Source organism: Myodes glareolus, chromosome 11, assembly GCF_982192425.1.
Source record: "Myodes glareolus chromosome 11, mMyoGla1.1, whole genome shotgun sequence".
NCBI lineage: Eukaryota > Metazoa > Chordata > Mammalia > Rodentia > Cricetidae > Myodes > Myodes glareolus.
Window position 1 is genome coordinate 86,107,255 of NC_142036.1, and position 27,647 is coordinate 86,134,901.

Below are 27,647 nucleotides of genomic sequence, written 5' to 3' on the forward strand. Positions count from 1 at the left end.
GAGTTCAAGCCAGACCAAAGGCAGCATGGAGTGGGAAGTGGAGTGGGAAGGTAGGCACAGAGCTCCACCTCAGGCAGGGAAGACATAGCAATTGAGAGCTGTGAAGAGACGAAGGGTTTGTTTTCTTTAGAAGTGCATCCATTAGTAGATTGGTGGAAGGCCAAATATTGATGAATATATGGGGCAGCACAAATGGGACTCAACAGTTTAAAAAATAGTACACTAAATTGGGGAGGCAGGTGGGTCTGGGAGGAGCTAGAGGCGGGGTTAATATTGTCAAAACACACTGCCAGAAATTCTCAAAGAATTTATATGACACCAGATGCTTCATCAAAGAAGGTATTTGGAAAGCAAAGAAACACCTGAAAAGAATTTCAACATCATTAGCCATAGGGAAAGAAAGATCAAAACATGTGTTGCCATTGCTCCATATTAGGTGGCCAAGTCAAATATTACTGACCGAAATAAAGTCCAGGTGGAGAGGTGGCGCCGCTGTGGCCTGCTGATGGGGGCACAGACTGGAGCTGCCTCTTTGGAGTATGGCTTGAAAGTTGTTTAACAAGTCAGAATGCATTTCCACAAGATTCGTAAGATCCACCATTGGAGATTTACTGCAGACAGCTGCAATCCCATGCACATATATAATCCTCGGTATGAACACCTATCGCAATTCTTTGCACAATTTCTCAAGATGGAATGAGCCAATGAGTCCTTCAGCGGAAGAGTGGTAAGCCACAAGTGCCTTAGGTGTACAGTGGAATGCTGGTTACTAAAGAAAGCAGTAAATAAGCAACACCTTGGTTGAATCTCATCGGCATTTTACTAAGTGGTAAAAGGTTAAAAGTTATAAAACACAGGACTATATTTATATAAAAACCTCAAAAATAAGAAAACTAGTTTGGGGGGAAACTGATCAGACAGAAAGGGAATGGGAAGAGGAGAGGCAGGAAAGCCAGGCTGCAAATGGAAAGCATGAGGACATTTACAGCGGGGGGTGGAGGGTGGTCTGTATACTTTATCTACATCTATACATTTGTAAACTTCATGAGATTTGAATATGTATATGACAACGGGAACTTAACAAGACTATTATTTTCATAAATATGTTTGGTTCTTTGATGCTTTTTTCCAGGCACTTACACAAAAAGTAAATAGGAAGGCAGGGATTGACTGATTAAAAGGGACATTGCTTATCAGGTATTAGGAAGTATTGATATTCACCTGATCAAGAGTTTTTCTGTAAATCAGTTCTTTTATTTGGTGAAGCTTCATTTTCTGGCTTCTCAAAGGTGGGTAGACTGATCTGTAGATATGAAGAGGATGAGGCTCTCACCATCTAGGTGTCCCCGACAAAGAGGTGTGGACAGACGCAGAAACGCCGCTGAGCTTGGGTGTTGACAGAAGAGCAACCAAAGCAGAGTGTGGAAGGGACACTGAGACACAGCTCTGTAGCAAGGTGGTTGTGAGCCAGGTCACACTGGCCCTCTAGGCCACTTCACAGATGTTATGCAAAACCAGGAGAAGCAGAGAGACATATCTGGTTTTGTTCTAAAAATCCTTGTTAGAAATATTGCATAGACAAAAGACCAGTGTGGGGGACGACGCACTGAGGCAGCCAGGCGGAGAGAGCAATGGGATTTAAAAATATGGGGCCATAGAAGAGGCAATAATTTAGCAAATTACAAAGCAAAGTGATATAAAAGATTGAATTAACTAAGTACTTTATCAGAATAAAAATATTAACATGCTAATGTTTTCCCCTTTACATGCTTGTCATTCTATAAAATTCATATATTTTTCTTTTTGACTTTATTATGAAATTATTATATACTTATCTTATTGGTATTATTAGGTTAAAGAGATAATCTATTTTAGATGGAGAGATGCAGCACAGGTTAGGCTCTATATGAAAAAGCCAAGGAAGCGATGGTTGTAACATGAGCTGTGTAGAATAAAGCAGGATTGTTGACATTTTCCGTGCCTTTCACACTGCAATCATGTGAAGATGAATAGTTTTCTAACAAGCAAGATAAACAAGATGCTCCTCACTGCCAAGTCAGGGAGCTTCTCATCTTGAGGAGGACTCTTTGCTCCTGCCTACAGTCATTTCCTCATTTTACACGACAGCGGCTGAGTGGCTCCTTTTCTCTTTTGTAGCAATCTGCCCTTCAGCTAGTTTTGAATTAAACTGCTGTGCTTATTCTGTGAGACTCTTTCTCAGTATTCCAGACTGAATGCATTCACTGTTCATAACCAGCCCAGAGCCTAAAGGCAGCTTTCAAAACACAAATGCTAAATAAAAGGAGATAGAGTGGTGTGCTATCATGGTATCTGGCTAGTCCTCTCTCTTGAGTTGTTGACAAACCTAACTTTATCTTTTCAGGGCCAACACAGGCTATGTAATGAGATCTCTCTCTCTCTCTCTCTCTCCCTTCCTCCCTTCCTCTCTTTCTCTCTCCCTTCCCCCTCTTTCTCATTTATGTTTGTTTTCTTTTCCTTATGAGAAAGAATGCTACCCTTTAGCCAGATTAGCGTCCATCTCATCCTCCTCTTTGGATTTGGAGGTAACCACCATATCAGGCATAAGGAGGCAATAGGGTATCTTTTTTGAATTTATTTGTTTTTGTTGTTTGTTTGTTTGGTTTTCATACAGGGCCTCACTATGTATCCTGGAACTCCTTATGTAAACCATTCAGGCTGGCCTTAAACTTACAAAAAATAACTTTTTCTGCCTCTCAAGAATTGAGGTTGAAGACAGATTCTTAATGTCTGAACCCAAACATTTCACTGATGCTCACTGTCCAACCCAGTAGAACTCAAGATTTAAAACTTTTCCTCAAAGCCTGTCAAAAAAAAAATTCTAAGTAAGGCAATGCATTTGGTAATGAGCTAGACTGAATTATTTCCATGATGTTTGTATGCTTCAGACACAACATATTATACATGATAAAAAAATAAACATGTCTATTGGGCCATCAAGAGGGCTGAGAGGGTAAAGATACCTCCTGCCAAGCCTGATGACCTGATTTCAATTCTCAGGGCCCACAAGGTAGTGAGAACTCCGTCCCACAAATTGTTTTCTGATTTTCACAAGAACGCGAATGCCCTCCTAATTTTTTCCCTTAATCCCATATCTATTACTTTAGAAAAACAGAACTTTAAAAAAAAACAAACTTCTAAACAAAGATGTGAATGACAGCCCTGGTGCCAAGCCATTGTGTGCAGAGGTGAACACGTCTGAAGCCATTGTGTGCAGAGGTGAACACGTCTGAAGCCATTGTGTGCAGAGGTGAGCACGTCTGGTGTGTGTTAGCTACTTCCCTGGATTCATTACCAGCATTTGGAGAAAGGGCTCATGAAAATGTGAGGGAGTGTACGCTGTCACCACAGTTCCCACTTCTCCTGACTGCATTTGGTACGATTCCTGCTAAGCAGAATTATCCTTCAAATATGAAGTTTTGCTATTTAAAATTCTAGAATAAAAATATTTTGCCGGGAGATAGATTGGTCCCTAAAATTTCTACCAATGTCTCTTAGCATTCAGCAGCGCTTCAGTTTACTGTGAACACACAGATAGACACAGTTCCTGCATAGATCATATTTATCAAATTATTTCTTATCATTGTCTCATTGAAATGCAAAATGGTTAGTGCACAGAAAAACCATATAACCAATTACCACAATCTGAGGCTTCCAGCAAGAATGCAGACTGAAATTTGAAGGTCTTGTTTTGAATTAATGTAAAACCAAGAGCCAATAAATACAAGTATAGAAAGGATATTCCAACTGGTTAATTATAAAAAAACTCTATATTCATGGGGAAGGTGTATTTTCCAGATATGAGTATTTTCTCTTTTTTAGCTTATTTACAACTCATTGTTACTGAACTGAAGCATAAGGTCAGAAAAAAAACAAAAGATATAAGGGAAGAAAGAAGATCAGTTCAGATCTGAGTTGAGTGGAAAGGGATTATGGGACTTTCTTGGGGGAAAACCCCAAAAGATCGACTGCCTGGGTGTGGAGAGAAACCTGAGCTAACAATGCAGATCTTGTGAAAACCATGTTAACAATGGAAGAAATGACCACGACTCACTAGGGAGAAGGCCTGGGGGTGGGGGCTAGGACACTGCACAGTGGGACTTCATCTTCGCTGCGTGTCTTGCCATCTGTGTGTGTTTACATCCGGCTACATTGATATTGCAGTTAAGAGGTCTGAATTTATAGTCCGTATAGCTCATAAAACAGAGAGGCAGAAATAATTTCCCAAGGAAAAAAAACACTGTATGCATGTTTCTCTCTACTCCAAATATTTCCCAAGACTCGTCCATCTGGCAAAACACAACTCATGTGCTATTTTTTATTTTTTGATTTAATGTATTTATTTTTGTTTTTTTGAGACAGGGTTTCTCTGTGTCTCTGGAGCCTGTTCTGGAACTAGCTCTTGTAGACCAGGCTCACAGAGATCCGCCTGCTTCTGCCTCCCAAGTGCTGGGATTAAAGGCGTGTGCCACCATCGCCCAGCCATGCTATTTTTTTTTAAGTTGCTGCTGTGAGGCCAAAATCAACCTCTGCCTTTTGTTCCCTCTTCTGAGTACTCATTACGACCGACCCTGTTCTATCCAGTCTCCCTGCTAACCTGGCTTTCTGGAGGACAAGACCATGTTTTCTTCCTCTTTATAGTTATCATTCCCAGTCAATGTCAGTTACAAAACAATTCCTGTTAAAAATTCATTAAAACCAATTTTCCTTCACCATCACGATTGTGATTTTATAAAAGATTTCCTTTATCCATGTGTAAGTGGATATGGACACGTGTGTAGACAGCACCCTTGGAGCTGGAATTCCAAGTGTTTGTGGGCTGCTGTGCACAGGCCCACAGGTAATCCGACTCATGTCCTCCAATAGAGCTGTCAACGTCTTAGCTTCTCCTCTCTCAAGCACCTTAAAAGCGATTCCTCCCTTCGATGCCCCATCCTTCTGATGAAAAGAAAGTTAGCCAGAGAAAGGCAACATTAGACCTGGCAACTTCAAGGTGTCTGGCTTCCATATGCTTTTCTCTGTCAATGTCTTTGCTAAAGATATGTGATTTCTTATTGTTTGGAGATTAACTTCTAGCCTTTTGTTTCTTATTTTAAAACAAATACATTTTCCAGCTTCTTTTGTTTGCCCCTGATGTCCTCATTACAAGCACAGCAGTTCAATTTCCTAACCAATAGTTGCTGTCTATAGAGCATTAAGCAATATCCTTTTACTAAGAGTCCCTGTATGATGTAGATAGCTAATATTGCATCAACTCTGTGTGCCTGAGCACACTATAGAGGAAGAACAATCATCAAATGTGAAACTCGAAGTAAAGAAGAAGTTTATTATAACAGCAACTATCTGTAAAGGAAGATAGTTTTTCCACAATGTATAGCACACACTTTTCTGCTATTAAAGCACAAGCCAGTGAGTCAGTGCATGGTACAAAAAGCAGGCTTGAATTGTAGGACTGTAAATAGATGGAACCCAGAAGATTATTTGTAAGGAAATGGGCAAAAACAATCTTGGCCCCTAGGAAAATGACAGAAAGCTTCAGGAAAGTAGGAAAGAGCAATTGTGTGGCAAATTTATGCACTCTCCCTGAGATTCAGAAGTGACTCGCGTCTTCATGAAAGATGTCTACAGATGAAGTGTAAGTGTGGGGGCACACTAAAATTAATGTCATCCCCAAACTAAATTTACTCCGTTACTCTCTGAGAAAATGAGCATTATTCAGGAAACTCTCTTATTCATTCTTTCCCTAAATAACTTGCATAATTTGGGGGCCTGTACTGTATTTGATACTATGGAGAAATACGGAAAAGACAGGGTCGTTGGTGTCAGTTCTAAAGCAGCTAACAGAGTATATCACTTGGAACAAGCGGCAGCGTTTGGGAACCTCCAGCCCTCCCAGGATGGTAAGGTGTCCTCTGAGGAGCTGTGAGCTGGTGGAACTTGGTCTGGGTAGCTTAGGTTTGGTCAGAGCATAGTCGTCTGCACGCTAACTCATCCTGCCCACCACTCTCACAGCCGCTCACCTGCAAGGCTTCTGAAGTCTGCACACTGAAGTCCTTGGCTCAGACCTCAGCCTGACTCTCAGCTTTCCCCCCAGTCTGGCTCAGTGCACTCCAGGACATGCAGGTGCCATGCCTGGCAGATGAATCACAGATCATAGAACAAAGCCATGCTTCTCTCTGTCTTATCTACAGTCTACCACACTAAGGGATCCCGCTGTCTCACACTTAGACAACACAAGACCCTGCTCTCTGGCGCACGCTGTCTTCCATCAGCACTTCAGCCCAAGCTGATTAGAAGTCTTCTCTCTGCTGAAAGGAAAGTTTCATGAGGGTGGGACCATACCCTCTTCCTCTTTTGTATTTACATACACAGGTAGTTCCTGCCCAGTTAACCCCAGAGACTGAAAGGCCACAATTTTCCACCTTTTTTGACTACTTGGTATTCTTCACAAAATTCTATGATCGCAGTCTTGGTAGGCCAGTTTCTAAAGTTTTAAAGAGAGAAATTAAGAAATTCAGAAAATCCTCTTGAATAGGTCTGGCTTTCAAGACGTGTCTGTGTTGCCTCTATAACCGCCCTGCCGTCCCTTTGTGCTGGAACTCTCTCCATGCTCCCTAGATTCCCAATCATGCAATCAAACAGCCCTTCTCACGGAAATGCCCAAAATACATGCTCATTCCATTTGTCAAGGTGTTATGTCAATTATACCTCGTCTCTCTGAACGGTACTCTTCATCCAACAGGAAAAATCCAGATGAGATTCCTCTCATTTGTGAAGTTTTCCTCCAAATATCTGTGTTACTGGATTTCTGAACTCAAAACGCCCTTACTTTCCATTAGTTTCCAAGTTCACGTCTTCTTTCTGGGTAGCTGAAGCTACATTCCTTAGTTTTCCAATGTCCTAAAAACATGTTTACTTTTAATTATTAAATAGTTATATTAGATTTTTTAAAATGTGAGTTCATGAAAGTTTTCAGTGAATTTCCCTAGCATTCAAATGCCTCCCTTTGAGCTTCCCTGTGTTTATTTTCCATATGAACTCTTGAGTTCACAATGCTGATTTTAACACAAATATTTACATTCCAGGATGCTGGTTCTACCATTAGTTCAAACCATGCTCACCCCCTCATGTGGAGCACTGCCTTGTGTTGTCTACAGTGTTAAATTAACTTTGACTTTCTGGTAGGTTTGATTATATCCTCTATTGGCTTTGGAACTGCCAGACAAGAATAGTTTTCTTGTTTTCTCTCGGTTCCTTTTTGTAGTTGATTCTACCCTAGCTGTTTGTAAAACTTTTGATGTCTGGATACATCCACCAAAGGAAACGTGTTACAACTGGGATTAAATACTACAAGTTGTTGAGAAGGACAGACCAAAAATCCATCCACATGATTAGATTAGTCAAAAATAGCAGACACAGTGTTGAGTATTAGTACTAGTCATGCTGGTGGGAAAGGACACGAGAATGTCAAGGAGACAGAGCTCGCTTTAATTTCTGTGCATCTGCTCTATCAAATCACCAGGATCAGCAACTTATCATTCTGCGGTTACTCAGTTCTGAGACTGTAAATGTCGAGAAATACCAGAAATACCTTGGGATCCACGATTGTTGTGTGGTTTCATACCTAAATGAGTCAGCCTGCCAAGAACCCTCAGACTATCAGTTCAGTCTAGACATTCTAATCTTGGTGACTGATAACTGGCCCTGGTATAAGTTAGTGCATCATTAGAAAGAGAAGTGTGGGTGGGAGATGGTCCTATGCAGATTCATACATTAGAAACGCAAACTCGCGAAATCTTGACGAGTCATTTCCTTTGCTCAACCTTTCCATTCCCATCCTTTTTAATGCAATTTGTATCAATAACTTGTTCATGAGTTTAATCTCACATTTCTAGACGAATCTATTCCTGTCCCACTGGTATTTCCAGCATGTGCCAGGAAACGACTTTGTAGTCTCAGGAAACCCTATTGAGTGGACACTGACATGAAGGAACTCAGGTGAGAGCCGTCTCCGGGGAACCTTTGGGTCCTTTCACTGGCAGTTTCCTCCCTCAGCCTCTCTGCTGTTTCTTGAACTTCCGTGTATTTGATGCTTTGTTCTCACAACGTTGTCCAGCACACAGGGTGGCAGATTATGAATGACTGAGTAATCGGAGTAAGTTTGACCGTTACCAGCCTTTTGATTTCGAGGAAAATCAAATACAGCTGCAAGTGTAGATTAGAGGAAGAGGACTGTCCATCAGTTTAGGATGGACAGAAGGGATAGTGATGCTCACAGCAACTACGATGGGAAGAAAACCATACAGTCCAGTCTGAATTTTATCTCATGCTCTTCATCTGGGCCCCTGTCCAGATGGCTAGGAGGTTTTAAGACCTTGGATGAACCACTTGAATACACCATGGATTTAAGGCATCACTCATCAGTATTTTGATAAGAAGTATATAGAAGACATACCTTGTCAAAGATTAAAGACGTTTTTCCTCCTCGGTAAGAAAATAAGGACAGGGAATCCTTTAAGAAGCATCAAGGAAAGAAAATCTTAGAAGGGGACACACAGGGTGGAAAGCTTCTATTTGCCCAGAGAGCAGATCCTGAGATCTTCTGGGCTTTGAGAATTGAAGAGCCAAGCTTCCCAATGCTTTTCTAAACCCACATCAGCACTGCGGTTCAGCTCACATGCTCGTTAAAGTTCTTCCTTTACTGCTTGGGTTTTTGCTCTGGCCCTTTTCCTGGAAAGATCAGAGGTCCCCATCATCACTCAATAAACTGATAACGACCAGAACTCTTCTTCAGTGCTGGAGCTTATGTTATTTCAGATTCTTGTAGGCTCATAAGGTGTTTGCCCTACCAGAGACATTTCTTGCTTATTCATACCAAGTGTGATGTACTGTGTCCTGGTTGGTGTTTTTGTCAACTTCACACAAGCTTGTTTTTTGGGAAGGAAATACACAATTGAAAAAATGATTTCATCAGGTTGCCTGTAGGTATAATCTATGGAGCATTTTCTTGATTAATGATTGGTATGGGAGAACCCATCTCACTATAGGCATTGCCAATTCTGGTCAGGTGGTCCTAGATAGTATAAAAGAGCAGGCTGAGGAAGCCATGAGGAACAACCCAGTAAACACTGATCCTCTGTTTCTTCTGCTCACACATTGCCTCCAGATTCTTTCCCTGAGTTCCTGCCCTGACTTCAGTTCCTGCTGAAATGTTACCCAAGAGTCCAAAGCAGAAATTAACCCTTTTTTCTTCAAGCTGATTTTTGTTCCAGTGTTTTGTACCAGCTAACCAAGGCATCTGGGAATCCACTTATGACAGAGAACAAAGTCCTCGTCATACCCGGTGAAGGCCAGGCTCCAAGTACAGCTTTATCCTTGTATATCTTCATAGAGCTAACCCACCAGAGGATCTCATTGGTAAGAAGGATGCATTATACAGGGTAGATGTGGTAAAAGCAAGCACATCTTTCCTAGACTGAGTTTAGGGGAAGTTCTTACATGTTTTCACCATTAAAAATGTCATCAACTGTGATCTTCTATACAGCTTTGCTGTATTGGTATATTCTAGTTCTGTATCTGATACACTGAAGGTTTTTATCATGAGAGACTGTTAAATGTTACAAATACTTTGACTGTATCTGCAGAGATTATCATACATCTTCATTTTCTTAATGTGACATACTGAATCTGTAATTTATCTTTAATGTGTTCTTCTCTCATATAACACATCCAGACCAAAACTTTCCCTCCATCCACTCCTCTCAGTCCCCCCACGTCCCTTCTCACTCACATCACTATTTATCCATTTCCCTTCATTAAAAAGCAGGCTTCCCCAGTGAAACATATCATAGTGATATAATATCATAGTGACAGCATAGCAAGATCAATAAGACTAGACACAAATCTTCACTCACATCAAGGCTGGACAAGGCAATGCAGTAGGAGGAAAGGGTCCCAAGAGTAGGCAAAAGAGTCAGCAATGCCCTCACTCTCAGCGTTAGGAGTCCCACAAAAAAAACCTAAGCTAAACAAACACAGCACAGAAGCAAAAGACCTTGTGCCGATTCATGCAAGCTCCACAAGGAACGTTTCTGTCTCTGTGAGCCTCTATGAATCCTACTCAGTTGATTGGCTCCTACAATTCTTCCTTCCCTTCTTCTGCATGATTCTCCAAGTTCTGCCTAATGCTTTGTTGTGTATAGACAGCAAACTTCCGTCTACAGTTGTGGGTTTCGGCGTTGCTCCCATCAGTTGCTGGAGGAAGACTCCCTGATTCTGAGGTTGACTGGGTGAGGCACTAATCTATGAGTATAGTCGACTATTATTAGGAATCATTACATTAACTGGTTTTGTTTTGCCTTTTTGGTCAGCATGTTTGGTTCTACTGTGGGCTGTTAACAGGAGGAGCGGCCTGCTTGTCATCCTGGCCACCTGGCTGGCTTAGCCCCCAAAATAACCACATAGAAATTGTATTAATTAAATCACTGCCTGGCCCATTATCTCTAGCCTCTTATTGGCTAACTATCACACCTTGATTTAACCCATTTCTAATAATCTGCATATCACCACGTAGCAGTGGCTTACAACCATATCTGATCTGTCGGCTCCATGGTGGCTCTCTCTCACTTTGCTTTCTTCCTCCCAGAATTCAGTTCTGTCTTCTCCGCCTACCTAAGTTCTGCCCTATCAGACCAAGCAGTTTCTTTATTGATTAACCAATGAAAGCAACACATAAATAGAAGAAACTCCTACACCATTTCCCCCCTTTCTGTTTAAAAAGGAAAGAAAGGCTTTCACTTTAACATAGTAAAATTACATATAATAAAACAGGTATCAAGCAAGAATTACAGTTACAATATTTGTATCTATTTTATTTTTATATCATAGCTAAGAAAAACTATAACTTTAAATTCTTCAACTCCATCAAAGACTCCAGAAGGATATAATATTACCTAAGTAAATAGAAAGTTCATTGTAAGCAACTTCCAAAACTCTAGAAATGACAGAGACATCTTGCTGCTTGGACAGTCACCCAAAGTTCTTCTGTACCATTGGGGCATCCATCTTCAGCCCACAGGCCCATAGTATCCAGCAGACGTTTTTATGAAGCAGGAAAATTCAAAGACAGTTTAGTTACTTTTTTCTGTATCCTGCAGAATGTCTCACAGACTCTTTTATGAATCAGGAACCCCAAAGGATCATCTCACCTTTAGGCAAGTTTAACAGTCCTCTCTCTGCAGATTCTTCATGTCCAGTTTATGCAACAATCCAGGCAAGAGCAGTTTCTTGCCCAAATGGCTATCAAACTCCATAAGGAGCCTCTTCGATGCCCATCTTCCTTTTAAAGTAACTGGTGCTGCCACGAGCAGATGTCTCATTGTCATGAAAAACACTAAGTTATTAAAACATTAAATGCCATATTCTGTAGTCTTTGAAAGATATGAAGAACGCCTATCTAACTGAAATATATCTCTATATATCTAGAAAATCTAACTAACACAACTACAAGCTTGACTATTATCAATGATTATCCACTAACAATCCATATTTCCTAATTATACATCACATTTTTAAATGAACTGCACAATTACAATACCTTAATCAAGAGCAGAAATATACATATAACAAGATTGAGCTTAAATTTATATCAATAAAGCCAAATCCATACTAATGCAAATCATTCATATTTATATCATATACCCTTTTAAATGTAAACAAACAGTTATAAACAATATTTTGGAATATGGACGTAGTTATTTTTCTTCAAACTTCTTTGTGCTGTATGGGGGCACTGTTAATCAGGTCTTTCATGATGTATGCTAGGTTCATCTCAGTTGGCAGTTGAACAAAGTAAGTTTTTGAGGGTGTTTACGGCAACCTTTCAGGAGGGCGTAGTCTATTATACCATATTGGTCTAGAAGGAATCCACAGGGTTTCATCCTCTGTGAAAACGAAAGAAGAACCTCTTTTCCAAAGTACCATATTCTTAGACCCAAATTTGGAAGTCATGATACCTTTATAATATACATGCTGGTTTAGCTTACAGCCCATATAATGAAATATGTTTCTGTACTTCACAGTCTAAAAATTCAAAAATAATATAATAACATACACAATCCAGACTTTCTGTGAATTTTTCATTTTTTTGTGGCTTATTTTTCTTTTTTTAATCTATAACTATCTGTACTCTGTCTCTTTAAAGACTTTACCCCATTTTTTAAAGCATTAACTTTATTTTATGACTTTCTATACTCTTTTTCTTTTCTCTCCCAAGCCTACGTACATTTATCTAACAGTGTGACCCATTTAGAGGTCTTTTATGTTTGAATCTGTCCCATTGTGAATCTGTAATTCTTTACTGTCCAAGAGCAGTTTTGCTTTGAAGTTTTAAATCGCTAAGCACTTAAGAATCTAAGCTAAGATTAGGTCAAAAACAGAGACTGTGGGCTTGGCCCACTCAGTCCAGCATGGCGGAGCTGCTCGTGCCTCTGAGCTGTACACACACACTGCTAGCATGGTAGAGCTGCTTGTGTCTGTGAGTCAGTTGTGCCTCTGAGCCATGTGTGCATAATGATCCCCTTTTAGGCACACAGTGAGTCCAGTTGCCATCAAATGAATCATAGCCCTTTACTCACAAACCCCATCCAAATGCTCTGTCTCAGGAAGGAGCCAGAGATTGTGCTGGCAGAAAGCTGGCATTTTAAAACTGCCATGGTTTTTTTACTGTTGTGGCTGCTGAGTGAGGAAATTCTCCCTGTGGCATCCCGCTAGTAAACAGAAAAACCTGTGTTAGACTCTCTCTCTATATTTTTTTCTTCTAGAATTCCTTTTTCAAGCTCTCTTAGGTTTTACATGGAGTTAGTTCACCATGTTGGAGCTCCAGTTATAACAGGAGGAGCAGGCTGCTTGTCGTGATTTAGTTGGTGACCCTGGCCCATCACTGGGGTCATACTAAATTTATTAATTTGCATATATTAAATCATCTTTATATCCCCAGGGATAAACATCGCTTGATTGTGGTGTCTTTTCATCAAGCTATTGAACTAAGTTTTTTAGTTCAATAAAACTAAATAAAACAGATGGAGGATTTTTCCATCTGTGTTAAGAAACATTGTACGATAATTTTCCTTTCTCACAATATCTATGTTTAATGGGAAGTATTCTTTCCTCTTTGATTTTTAATAAAAGTTTATAAAGAATGACCACTAAATCATTTCTCAATGCTTATTGGAATTTCCCTTTGAAGCCATCTTTTTGGGGGAGATTCTTAGTTATTGAATCAACCTTTTTTATTGGTTTTTCACTGTGCTTCAGGAATTAGTCTCAATGAAATATGTAGTCTGTAGAGAGGAGATGTACAGAGGGACCAGATCTACACAAACCATCAGATTCCACAAAGCATCAGCATCTGAAGGACAGACAGCCTGCTGTAGTAGTAGCCCAGTGATCTTAGATATAGATACCTAGAGTGGACAAGGACATAGGGTTCAGAAGAGAACATTCTCTGGGATCTAGGGTACACGGGTTATGACATCTGTTGTTCATGTGCGTGTAGAGTGAGTGCGTGTGAAACTGTAGTAGCCCTGGGGTCGGGGGTACCAGCTAACCTGCAGCAACACTCCTCCAATGCATGTATGAAGTATGGCCATCAGTATGGAAGCATGTGCAGAGTGGTCACAATTCCAGGACCAGGATACACACAGAGTTAGGAGCGAGTAATGGATTCTACCATGAAGTAGTACTGCAATGGCTCCTCCTTAGGCAAGGCATGGAGGACTCAGGAGCATCTTCCTCTTCTGGCATCTTCCACACATGTCTGCCATGTGCTGGCATTATTTCTGTTTCACAGGTAACCAGTAAATTGTATAAGATAAAATTTAATCATACCAACAGGCTGATTTTATGTCCCATTCTGATAAAATGAACAGTTACGAAGGCTCTCATGAAAGAAAGTATGTGATTGTGTCCAGATAGCCCTTACATGGGCTAATGCCGCAACACAATGCCGACATCACTCACTCTCCTGCATGTCATCAGACAGGCATTTGTACCACCTCATGTCATGATAAGGCAGTGGCTGCAGTGTGGTCTGTTTGCAAGAAAGACTGTATTCACATAACTCAGTTAGAGCATCTCCTTAGAGTTGTTCTGTTTCGATATTGGCCATTATTATCATTCTCTTCCCATGCCTAATTTATCTTAAACCTTACCACACATATAAAAATATACATAGCAACTATACGGGATACAGCAACTATAAGGTCCTTACAGTTACGATTTCAGGTACCCATTAGGAATCTTAGACCACAAAGAGGGTCCACTCTAAGATGTAAATTACAATACCAACTTTTTTTTTTTTGATTTTTTGAGACAGGGTTTCTCTGTAGTTTTTGGTGCCTGTCCTGGAACTAACTCTTGTAGACCAGGCTGGCCTCGAACTCACAGAGATCCGCCTGCCTCTGCCTCCCGAGTGCTGGGATTAAAGGCGTGCGCCACCACCGCCCGGCCCCAATACCAACTTTTTTATTTGAAGTTTTTAATGATTTTTTTCAGAAAATGTATTTGTATCATATTCTTTCCAATCCCCTATCTCCTTCAAGGTCCTCCTTACCTTCCAACCCACACAACCTCATGTATTTTTTCTTTTTTAAACACCCCACCCCCGAATAAAAACAAGCAGAACCCACTAAGATAAAAAATACAAAACTAAAAAGGTACACTGAAACCCATGGCATTTCTTGTGTGTTGCCCAACTACTCTTGGGCACGGTTGACATATTTACTTTCCATTGGAGATAATTGGCTTCCCCTTTCCCAGCAGACACCAACTGCAAACAGCTTCTTGGTTAGTAATGGGACACTGAGTCCCCTCTCCCTTCTCAGTGCTGGGATTTTGTCTGATTAGAAACGAACTCCTGTAATCTCTTGGTTGTGACTTAGCTGTAGATCTTAGAGGCTCCTGGTTTATGCTCTAGCCTTGTTTCCTGCTATGGCGCTCTCTCCACTTCTCTCTACGCCCACAGTGAACCCATTCTAACGGCAGAGGCTCAGGCATTGCTTGCATTTTGCTGCCTCCCTAGATAAAGAGTTTGGTGTTTTAATTATTTGTTATTATTTCTATGTGTGATGCTGAGGCCAAAATCCAGTTCCTTGTGCATACAAGACAAGTGCTCTACCACTGAGCTATAGACTTCCAGCTGTATTTATAAATTTTAATGAGAAATTAGATTTATAGTTCATCTTTCATTATGCTATCGATCTCCTTCCCCTTGATTTCATACTTTTTAAAACAGGAAGATAAGATGTATTACTTTATGAAGTTACTGAAAGAATCCAATGAAAATAATGGGAATTAGTACTTGGTAGTCATACCCATGGCCACTCCTCTTCCCTATAGACATTTAGCTCTGTAAATGGCCAGTCTGACTTTATTACTCTTTCTAAAATCCTACAGTCATAGACCCTCAACAGAGTTGAGCTCAATTGAACTGAAACATTACATATTTAAGGCCCCCACAATTAATTACCGAACATGGATTATTAAATGTCTACATAATATAGGGTGACAGAGGACAATAGAATCCTCTACACCTTCTAAGTAGTCTACACATATTGTGGATGAAAATTCCACTTCCATAGTGAACATCCTGTTTTCAAAAATAAATAAGGTTAAGGGAAACATCATTATTGTGATAACTTTTATTAATATTACATATCTTATATTGTTAATGAGCACATTTGTAAGAGATCTAAAGATATACAAAGATCTGTATGATATTTAAAGTGCCAATAGCTACATGATAGATAGTTCTATACCTTTACAATTGAAGGGCCATGTGAGATTTAGCATCTGAAAATCCCAGAAGAAGCTTGTCAATATTTTCCTTGTCATGGATTTCATAGTCTTAAAACAGTAAACTACTTTATGCAGTAACTCTTAGGGTTGCATGGAAAAGATATCAAAAATAAGCCTGAGAAATAAAATAAAACATAAACCTTGAATAGAGGAGTCTGAAGGAAATTTGAGAAAAAGAAGAGATCATTGTCTCTGTTTGGTCTTGTCTTCTCTGTGGCATATTGGGTCACACTTGCCTTTTCTACCTTCACAGGTATTTACCAGATAAAGGGAAACTGGAGACCATGGACTGAAGGCTAACTATGTCCTCTTGTCCTTAGAGATCATCAACTATAATATATATATTACATATATTATACATCTAAAAAATATTTGTTTTACAAATGAAACAACTGAACCATCCAGACAGTATAATATAAACCCAGTGGCTTTAGAATAACCCAGTGATGATCAGCCTGGCAGTTTGTGTGTGGCTTTGACAGTTACTTGCAAATGCATACTTCTCCAGGAAAACGGGTACTCATTCCATCTTCAACGGTGTCCTGATGTCTGAGGGAGTCCCTAGACTATGGCAGGAAATTCTTTGCCTTGTGCTGTGAGTGATAGCTCCCAGGCTTTGTCAGTCACAGAAGTTGCAGTGATTTAAACAATACCCCAGTGCCCTCTTGGGGTTAATGAGCTTCCCAAGGCACTAACCTGCCATGAGGGAGTAGTTCAGAATGCGGGGAGATTAGATTCTTCTTTATCATGGCACTGCTTTTTTATTTGTTAACCTAATGCCCTTGACATTTCCCACAATTATATCTCTTTCCTACTTTTTATGTCCCACATCTTTAAAAAAGTAGTGTGTGCTCACCTCCCCCCTTAACCTCATCTCCCATTGCTTAATCAGCTTTTGGCTGCTTTCCAGAAGCCAAATGCTGGGATTGGGGCCTTTTCTTCTAGATTAATTCAAAGGTTTTTCTTATTTGTCTCCTCTTGATTCCTTTGTTTTACGAGGGTTTATTATTGCCTTTGTGAAACTCTCATCTTTTGGTTGGCAATTTAGAATAAGAGAGGCTACTACTGAAGATGTGTAAATCATTAAGTACAGGGGGCAGAGACAAGAGGCTCCCTGGAGTGCACTGGCCAGTTAGTGTGCCATTAGCCATGATTTTAAGGTTCAAAAGGAAACCACACCTCAAAAATTAAGGCGGATCAAGCTGGAGGGATGGCTCAGCAGTTATAAAAGCATATTGCCATTGCATCCAACCCAAGTCCGGCCCCTAGAACCCACATCAGGCAGGTCACAGCCATCTGTAACTCCAGCTCCAGGGGATCTGATACCTTCCTCTGGCCTTTGTAGGCACCTGGATTCATGTATACATACCCACATATAGACACGCATACCAGCAATTAAAAATAAAATAAAATAATTTTTAAAGGCAGAGGGTGATTGAAGAAGTTACCCAACATCAAATTTTGGACTCCACGTGCATTCACACCCATATCTGTGCACCCCAACACACACATATGAACACATACACAAATATAACACACACACACACATGCACAGAAGCGATAAACGCCTATTGTGTTCAGTAAATTGAGCTTATTCCTAACCTACCATGAAAATATCCAATAAGTTTCTATGTTCCATGCTTTAAAGATGTAGCAAACATTATTTCTAGCTAAGGATATATTTGTAAAACTATGGTGCTACATTAATTATTATGTATGCTCTTCATACATAATTAAACAAAAGTTTAATTATTTCCTCCTCCCCTTCTCCCCCTCCCCTTTTGTCCTGCTCCACACTCTGAACACAGAGCCTTGCACACACTCAGGGCTCACCTTCTGAGCTATATCCTCAGCTGCAAAACCTCTGTGCTTCTTGTCAGCACCTAATTTTACCCATGGCTCCACCCATCTCACGCTCCATAGCTTAATCTTCCAGACAGACCTTCACCTGGTGACTGGTCTGTTCAGAAAGGCCTGAGTCAGTTTTCACATGTGTCCCCGAGCACATTCAGCGTCCCTAAGTGAGCAGACCACTATTCTTCCCTGACTTCACTCTAATAAATTAAGCATGGTGAATCCAAGGTGGAGTGCTGTTACAGAAGGGTGGAAGGGTAGAAGAAAGGGTGAAGGGTGGGATCAGTAAATCCTAAATCATCTGCTCTGTTTCCTTTGTTTGTTCTTATTTGGTTTGGCAACAAAACTCTGAGGAATACAGGAGATGGAGAAAATCAGCCTGCCCCAAGGACAGTGTGTTCAAGAATGCCCTTTCTCTTGAGAATTATTCCAGATTCTCGAATATTGAGCCTTTACTGAAGAGTTACAGTGCTTCCAATAGCATGGAGCGCCACTGGCTTCTCTGTGCAGAGACTGGCTTTGTCTCAGTTCATCTATCAGTCTGTGCACTTCCTAGCTGTGCCTCCTTCAAAAGCCAGGCTTGGGTGTTGGTGTCGGGGAGCAGCGATCCCTGTGGAAGCCTGGAAGAACATTCACAGACTGTACTTCTGCACCATCTCTAAGTCTTCTTGCTTCTTAAGTGTATTGCTTCTTTAGAGATTCATCCATTTAACAGAGATTGGTGAATTGCTCTTCCTATAGGTCTCTGGCTGTCGGATTACTGCAGAGAAGGCAACGGTCTCCACGACAGACGCAGATGGTGCTCTCTACTGTGGGAAACAGCAATTACCAAGAAGCTGGAGAAGCCTGGTGATAAGGGAAGTGCCCAGTTCTGTGGAAGTGTGCGGTATTTACAGATCAGCAGAGTCCCACTGCTGGAGGAGACTGCCAGCAAGTCACATAGGCACAGTCGTGGCTGCAGTCATCACTGCTTCGAGGATCTCTTAGAACAGGAGAATGTTTATTCAGTATTTCATAGTTGACATGCAGTAAATCCCCTGTAAGTGTCACTCACAATAATAGCACAAGTAGTCTTGTGTTATGAATGGTTTTATTGTTTTAAGTTTCACTTCTTAAAATTCTCTTTGCCTTAGCTACGTGTTTCACTTCTGACTCAAAACTTGTGAGCCAGGCGAGTCACACAGACAAGCACCGAACAGATCCTCCCAGAAGACGCAGCGGATCAGCAGTGCATCACTAACCATCGCAGCATGTGTGCAAATGCATCTAAAGAGAGAACACCATGATCCTTGACCACAGCCCAAAGCAACACGGGGCAGCTACGAAGCTGGAACCAACTCGTCCCTGTGTCATGGAAATGCCATGCTTCCCCCTAGGGTCCCAGATCCTAAAATAAGCAGAGAACAAAAATTAATCTTAAAATTTAGAATATATGTTTCTGGTGAAACAATATCTTGCCTTGCTTTATAAAAGTAGATGCAGAATACTCTTTGTGACTTTGCAGTGGGCCACATTAGTAGTTCAAATGTAGTTGCATTTCCAGAGAATGCAAGTCATGCTTTAAGCACTGGAAATACTCTACAGTGCTTCAGCCTAACAGCGTAAGACTATATGGTGGCATGTCTTCTGTCAAAGAAGGAAAGCAGGCACATGAATAAACTTACCTGATGTACTTGATTCACGCTAGACAATACCACAATGTTCTCTGGACTCTGTCTTAGCTGGAGATCTGGGGCCAGGTATTAATACTCCCAGTTTCTTTGTGACTGAAACGGGGCAGGTAAAGCTGTCTTAAGTGATGAAAGGAAATGCATCACATGATGAGAATCTAATGATGTCAGGGGTAGATGGTAGCAAGGGCTCTCAGTGTGAGTAAAGAAAGATGTGGGCCGGAGAGACGACTGTCTTCTGCTTGTATCTCGAACCTTACCTTGCCAGGTGGACGGTGTCCTGCTCCAACTCCAAAGTCAAATAAACCCTTCCTTGCTTTAGCTGCCTTGTCAGGTGCTTTGTTACAGCATCAAGAAAGGGATAGGGTGGTGGTGGCACACACCTTTAATCTCTGTGTTTGAGAGGCAGAGGCAGGCAGATCTCTGAGTTCGAGGCCAGCCTGGTCTATAAGAGCTAGTTCCAGGACAGCTAGGACTGTTACACAGAAAAACCCTGTCTCAAAAAAAAACCCTAAATAAATAAATAAAAATAATAAACGAAACAGAATTGGAAATTTATAGTCAGTTGTGGGAGGGAGAAAGTTTATTTGCTCCAGCATCAGTATGCATTCTTCAGATATCCAACTGGGCTCTGCTAGTCAGTTTCCTACAGGGGACACCATCCTTGCCAGTTCCTATAATGCTGACAGGGGAAATGCTGCCCCTTGGTTGAGCAGCTGGTCCAGAAAAACACTCTCCAGCTGTCTGGGTCGCACCCTCCATCATCTTAAATAGAAGTGTCTGTCTGTCGGCAGCTACATTAGTTTCTGGCTGGTGTGCGGTGTGGGAAATTTCTTCCTTAAAGTACATGTTTTTTTTTTTAATGTATAATTTCCTATGCTCCCTTTGTACCATGAATTCAGAACCCAAACTTTGCATTTTAATACATACTTTATCTGTAAGGGAGGTTGATCCCTCGGAGTCAGTACAGGACACAGCCAGATGCCAAATCCTCTACACAAAAGAGATTTATTGCCCTAGAGAGGCAAGGGCAGGGGCTGCAAAGGCAGACAGCAGCAGGAGCAGCCAACAACAGCGAGCAGCAAGCAGAAGGCAGCAAGCAGAAGAGGGTTTTTAAATAGGAAAAGAAGGGAGTCTGTGCCAGGGTGAACCGGTGACCTCTGACTGGACAAAGTAACCAAGAAAGGAATTTTGATTTTGGACCTTGGTCTTTTGTCTTAGGAATGAGTCAGTGGCCAAGTGAGACCTTGGGGGCCAGTTTTAGGAATCTTACAGCAAGAGGGAAAGGGGTGAATGGCAAAACCTATTGGCACCCTGTTTGCCATGCTCGACCTTGCTAGAGCCTTTCATTATCAATTGTTATTCTAATTCCAGATTCATCACAATGCTGTTACAGGTGGTAGACGTCTACCTGACTTGTATCATTTTCTAGCTGCCTCTGTGCTAGAGTATAAGAATTTCTAACTATCAGAGACACCAAGCTTATTTCCACCAAAGTGATAGACAACCCATAGGTGACTATATCCTAGAGAAGAGTAAAGACAAGGAGCCAGACCCTTCCCAGACCAAGTGGTCTAGTCTACTGCAGTCCCTGGTTCCGCACACTGGGATCAAGTTCATTCAGGTCATGGGCTGACTGTAGGCTGTGTTCCTCTGTGGTGCTGCCATCACCGCTTTCCGTAATCGGACAAATGAGTCTGTCTAACTGAAGACTCAGTGTAGCTCCTAAGTGGAATCAGAGCTCTGAGAATGATTTTCAAGCTCCAGAATTTAAAAAGAAATTGTTTAGAGAACTCCAGTCTCATACATAGTAAGCTACATCTATTTTCAGAGCCATCTCTAGGTAGCTCTCCGTGGTCCAACACTCAAGTGTAACCTTGGAATGCAGTTGCCTTTCATCAACGTGATGTTGACTTACAGCTTACAGTGTTCTAAGTATGGCTTAAAGGCTTAAAATGTTCCTTGAAATAGTTTTACTTTATATTATTTTTAGTTTGGGAGGTTTGTTTTCTCAATATATTTTTGAAAATGATTCAAGGGGTGAACCCTATACCAGAAATGCTGAATAGTCTCCATCCAACCCCAGCATCTCTTTGCTTTCTCTTGACATAGCCTTTTTTATATTACTAATTTGGCATCTCCCTTCCTGTGGTATGAAAGAAAACATGGGCACATTTCTACTCTGGGGTTATGACATGTAGAGTCCATGGGCTGGCGCGATGTGTCAGTGGGTAAGAACCCTGGCTGCTGGTGCAGAGGACCCAGGTTCAGTTCCCAGCATGCGCATGGCAGCTCACAACCCACTGTAGCTCAAATTCCAGGGGATCTGATACCCTTTTCTGGCATCTGTGGGCATCAGCCACATGTGTGGTACACATACATACATGTAGGCAAAAAATAAAAATAAAAACACATACATCTTTTTTAAAATGACGTATTGAGCACAATGCATTGAGTGAAACAGTATTTGACGAATGTCGGTGAATGGTTTCCATCAATGAGTTATTAGTGCAGAGCGAAGAGGGACTTTTGGCTCGGTACCCTTAGGAAAGTCTTCGCAGAGAGGTAGATATTTAAATTAATTTTGAAGTCTGTAAAAATTACTGGAGTTGTAGGGGATTTTAGTTTATCCCTTCTTGTGTTCATAGTGTATTGAGAATCATGGCAGCCGGTGCAGACAACTAGATAATCACCAGTTACTTGCCTGCTGAGTTCGCTGGAGATGAAACGTTTTCCTCTAGAGCAAACCTGCCTGGGAACACCAGGTTCCAACTTTCCCCATCAGGATATCCCAAAGAGCCAAGGCCTGCACTTTCAGAGCACACTGCCCTGGAAATGAAGTCTCTACTAAGCCCACAGTGCAGAAGTTAGAAAAGAAGGTCGGGCTCTCTATTGACCCAGTGGAAAGCACAGACTGACAGACATCACACGTTGTCAGAGGACTTGTTTTCCCTTTAAGAGGAGGAGGTGGAGCCAGGAATGTGACTCCAGTGATTGTTCTTCTTCAAGGAAATATAAAAGGAGCAGAAAAGAAGTTCCATTGTCCTTAAACATATAAAAACGTAGGATGTTTGCAGAACCCATATCTTAAAACACGTTTTCTCTTCTCTGATAAAAGAGAAATGTAAAACATCATTGTAATCTGTCTGGCAATAGTATGACCCAACGGAAAAACTGAATCAGACAAGATATGGTGAAACGAGGGACACACAGATCCAAATCTGCTGAGTAGAGAGAGGGGGAAGGAAGAGGAGGAGGAGGACACACAGGGGCAAGGGCTGGACAGGATAAGTGTTAGCTGGGTCTGAAGAGGGAGAGCATATTCCAGAACAAACCGTTTCCTCCTTTCCCAGGACTCATGTGTTTGTCGTGTGTTATTTTCTCATTTCTTCAATCAGAAGTTCTTAGGATGGACGTAGGATGCCCACAGACCCCAAGCATTCCTTGTAAACCAACCTGTATACACGGGTTGTCTTTGAAAAATGAGGTAGTTTCAGGAAATTTTAATAAGGTGGGAGCACAAGAAGGGGAGGATCCATTGAAAGTCACCTCCTCTGTGTCATAGACCCTGGAACACGAGGAGATGGGTCTATGCAGGCACCAGCCCAGCCTCTCCGTGTCGAATGAGTTGTGTGGGTGTTGTCCTCTGCCATGCGGCTGACAGCTGTGTGGGTGTTGTCTTCTGCAGTGCACCTGACAGTTGTGTGAGTGTTGTCTTCTGCAGTGCGGCTGACAATTGTGTGAGTGTTGTCTTCTGCAGTGCGGCTGACAATTGTGTGAGTGTTGCCCTCTGCAATGCAGCCTTGCTGACACTTTGTGGAGAGCAACCTGTTGTCTTGGCAACAGCCGTGTTGTTTTGGACCAACAACCCAGTCTTAGTACTGGAAGTGTCATTTGGTCACAAGGGATAGCAAGTAGGGGTTCTGCCTGTTATTATTTAGAGACCTCATTAGGAAAGATCATCTATGTAGACTGTAGGAAGTTTCCACTGCACTAGGCTTCCATACCACCCCTCAAATGCTTATCAGTTCTAACAGACTCGGCCCTCATTCCCTACCTCAATTCCGAGCTCTCCTCTCCCATCCCACCAGATTCTCCTGTTCTCATGCCCTTCCCCCAGCTCCAGTCTACCCATAAAATGTAGAGAAAAGTAGACACCAACCCAACCACAACAGCTTTAATCTATAATCTGTCCCATCTGCAAAATCGTTAGGGCAATGGCAGCACAAACTTTGTGGGAGTAACCAAGCCTGATTTAACTTAAAGCCAATTCCAAGAAATGGAACCCATACCCGACACTGCTTGGTGACCAAGAACCAGAGACCAGATAGGTCAGAGACCTAGGATAGAACCAAGTACTACTCTCTAAAAAAGGAAAAGTAACGATAAAATGTCTTCTCAGAATAGTCTTCTGTACTCATAGATTGGTTCCTTATTCAGCCATCATTAGGGAGGCTTTCTGCTGCCGCAGATAGGAACAAATACAGAGACTCACAGCAAGACAGGCTGGGGAGTCAGTTCATCCCTGGGCACCACAGGATGCGAGTACAGAGCTGAGTCCCAAGGTTTCCCTCCGACACGCACACAGACGCTGCTCTCTGATCATGCCACCCCACTCCCAAAAGGTAATAAAATGTAAAACAACATATAATAACTAGAACCGTGAAACTCTTAGAAGAAAATAGGACAAAATGCTTGAATCTCAGATTTGACATAATTTAGATGTGACCCTATTAGCACAAGAAACAGACAAGGCAAATGGGGTTTTATTAAAACTAAAATGTACATGTGAATTAAATACATAAACATTCATTTATACAAATGTTTAATACCAAAATATATGCATGTATTATGCCATGATTGTATATAACATACATATTATATACACACATAATTCAGCAATAAAATAACCCAACTTAGCAATGGGCAAAGGATTTGAGTAAACATTTCTCCAGAGAAGACATAAAAACTACAAATATCAAGATGGATAAATCCTCAGTTATTAGGGAAACAAAAATCAAGATTGTAGTAAAATATCACTGCACACCCGTTAAATGGCTATAATAGGCAGGCAGTGGTGGCCTACACCTTTAATCCCAGCAACTTGGAAGCAGAAGCCGGCAGATCACTGAGTTCAAGGATAACCTGGACTATAGACTGAACTCCAGGCTTGCTAGGGCTACACAGAGAAACCCTGTCTCAAAAAAACACATGTTGATAACAAGAACAACAATGAGGTTTGGTAAGAATCCAGATAAATTGTAACCCCCTCTGACGCTGGTAGGCACGTTCTCAGTGCTACAGCTACTGAGAAAACAGCCTGGACAGCCTCTCAACAAGTTAGCCAGAGTTACTAGAACCCAGCAATCCTATGCCTGCACACAGACTTCCAGGAAATGTATATATAGTGTATCAGTATAGGTGTTGTTTTTCTTTGTACTATGGCAAACCCTGACAAGATGTGACCATGAAGCAGGAGCTATTTTAGCTCCTGGTGGCTTGGTGGCTGGGGCACCACCTTTCGCGGGAAACTTGCACCTGCTCACCTGCAGAGAGGAAGCGCAGAACCCAGTTGGGTGATACCTCATGAGCCTGGTGTCCTACAGATGCCAGGGAGGCCTCATTCCTTAAGGTTCCATAACCTCTCAAAGCAGCACCGACCAGTTATTCCAACATAAAAGCTTTAGGATTATTTCATATCCTGAAAAGAAGCTCACACAAGGAACTTGTATATCAATATTATTCATAATGTTCCAAACAGAAACTACCCACCTGTCTACCAACTGATGACTGAATTGACAAGATGTAGGATATACATACAGCTAGATATTATTATTTGCCTTTTTCACATTTTGTTAATTTGTTAAAGAATGAAGTACTGCTACATGCTAGGACATGGATGAACTTTGAAACATTAAACTAAACAAAAGAAGCTAATCTCTCTCTCTCTCTCTCTCTCTCTCTCTCTCTCTCAAACACACACACACACACACACACACACACACACACACACACACACGAATCCCCATAAATGTGTTGGTCATTATAACACCTGAAAATTATATGTAACTATAATACCTTTGCCCAGAATTTCCTATCATTATTTAATGTAGCTTTCACTTACAGAAAAATAAAAGCTTTGAACTATAAGAACTGAATCACACCACCCTATAGCATCCTGAAGACATATTATGCAGGAACAATTTAATTCCAAACAGTACTACAGCGTGTTGCAAAGACATTCTATACTATAACACGTGTGGGCGACTGTTTATGGTTCTGCATTCCTGTAAATTGCATATGCCGCACTAAATGTTTAAGTGCCCTTGCCCAAAAGCAAACACAGTAAGGATTTTGCTTTGTGACAAACTGACACAGTACTCAGAGATGACTTAGTGAGTCACGGTTGCTTCAGGGAATTCTGCTCTCCAGGTTATGGGATTTCTGAGGCATAAATACATAAATAAGCTTCAAGGCTATCGCTTCAAAGAACATCCACTACACTCACCAGGAGAAAGTCACACACATTACATTGTTTCCAACGTTTTAACTGACAATCTCCTGAGAGACACGATCTGTTTTTTGTTTTTGTTTTTCTTTTCAGTTTTAATTTTAGTTCACAACACCAAGACAGAAAGACCTCTGGAGGTCTGGGGTGAGAACGCAGAGTCTCTTGATTCCGTGGGCACAGCAACCAACGGAGCTACGCGTAAACTGGTGGAGGGAAAAAAGGAAGGTCTGATTCCTTTAGGAGATGCAGAGATGGAGAACACAGAACAAATGACGTTTCTGCTCCTTCTCAACGTCTCCACACACGGAAGCAGGTGTCAGTTCCCTCCCACACACAGTGTTAGCCCCATGTTTTTGATGCCGTTATCAGAGAAAAGTGGTACAGAAACAGAAATGTAACTCTGAAGTAATCTCTCCATTACAGCGGTAAGAAATATGTCACGCAAGCACACGGCTATTCTTGGCAAACTGAAGCTTTGTAGTATCTGGGCACTTAGAGATATGCAATAATTTGTTTTGAATTATGTGCCCAAAAGATAGAATATTTCATGAAATATACATATATTATGTTGTTAAAATTAATAATAATAACAGAACACAGTGAGGTCATTTGACAGCTGCTAGTTGGCAGGTGTGGCCATTTTTTCAAAAGTGTATTCCTGTTTGGTCCTTCCAAAGACCTTGTAAAAGAATACGATTTACCTCTCTATCAATTAGAACTCAATGGGAGACAGGATAATCTCTGGGCATTTTAAGTAGACAGAGATTATTTACAAGGAATTAAAAGATTACAAAATAATTGGAAAGGCTAGAGATAGCCGCTCTAAGCTGGGCATCGAGAAATGTTTCCAGAATATCCTACAAGTGGCTAGCAGGGTGAATACTGTTTCTGCCTCTACCGGGAAGGTGGCAAAGGCAGAATTTCCTATAAAACCATCATCAAATTTGCCACTGCAATTATAATGAAAGGACCAGGGACCACACAGCTGTCACTCGGCAGACTCGCAAACCAGTGCATCTATAACTCAGATGCGGAAGCCCATCATAGATGACCCTTTCTCCCACAAGGTCACTTCGCACAAAGCAAAGCCAGTGGCAGGAAGGCGACTTTGGCCTCTAGCTGAATCTAATCTGCTTTCTGAAGCTTCCATGGCACCGGAATCTGGGGAATTCCATTTTCGGCCCTTTGGTCTCTGCGGTGCAAAAATGCACTTTATAAAGAAGAAAGAATGGTTACAACTGGCCATATCCATCATCTGGATCAAAGTTTTGGGAAACACTATAGCAACAAGCTTGAAGTCCAAGATTCTGGCCCTTTGCCTAGCGCTCTTTCCAGCCCATCAGCCTGCGGTCCTGATTGCTTTAGAGACTCTTGCCAGGAGAGACATATTTTCAAATCGTGTGCTAATTATATTTTTCACTGGAGCATTAATTCGGACATCTGCGAAAACTGTTACCTTTTAGTCTCCTGTCATAGCTAGCTTTCCTTCCAAACTTGGACTTAATCTCATTCTACAGTACTTACAGCTAAACCAACACTGCAGGGTTTAATACCTCGGAGCATTTTCTCAGCAGGCTTGCTGTGTAATCCTTTTAATGTCAGCGCTACACAAGCCTCCTTATTCAAGGGGGAAAGACATTATCACAAGCTGCGTTAGTGCCTTTCTTGGTGCCCTTGAAAGCTACCAAATGGCAATATTTGTAGCTTTTTTTTAATTT

General features: G+C 41.4%; 1 long non-coding RNA gene across 7 annotated transcripts; it reads left to right on the forward strand.

Annotated features, from left to right (window-relative positions):
* Positions 1–464: 464 nt before the first annotated feature.
* On the forward strand, positions 465–19,739 carry LOC125387737 (uncharacterized). 7 transcript variants are annotated; one of them, XR_015739264.1, is made up of 7 exons: positions 465–727; positions 3,147–3,289; positions 7,125–7,220; positions 7,935–8,037; positions 9,312–9,456; positions 18,490–18,787; positions 18,882–19,739. It is a non-coding gene; the product is annotated as an uncharacterized LOC125387737 (long non-coding RNA). The 7 variants fall into 7 exon arrangements; XR_007227978.3 differs by lacking the exon at positions 9,312–9,456 and having other exon boundaries at positions 466–727; XR_015739261.1 differs by lacking the exon at positions 7,125–7,220 and having other exon boundaries at positions 466–727; positions 9,296–9,456.
* Positions 19,740–27,647: the final 7,908 nt, after the last annotated feature.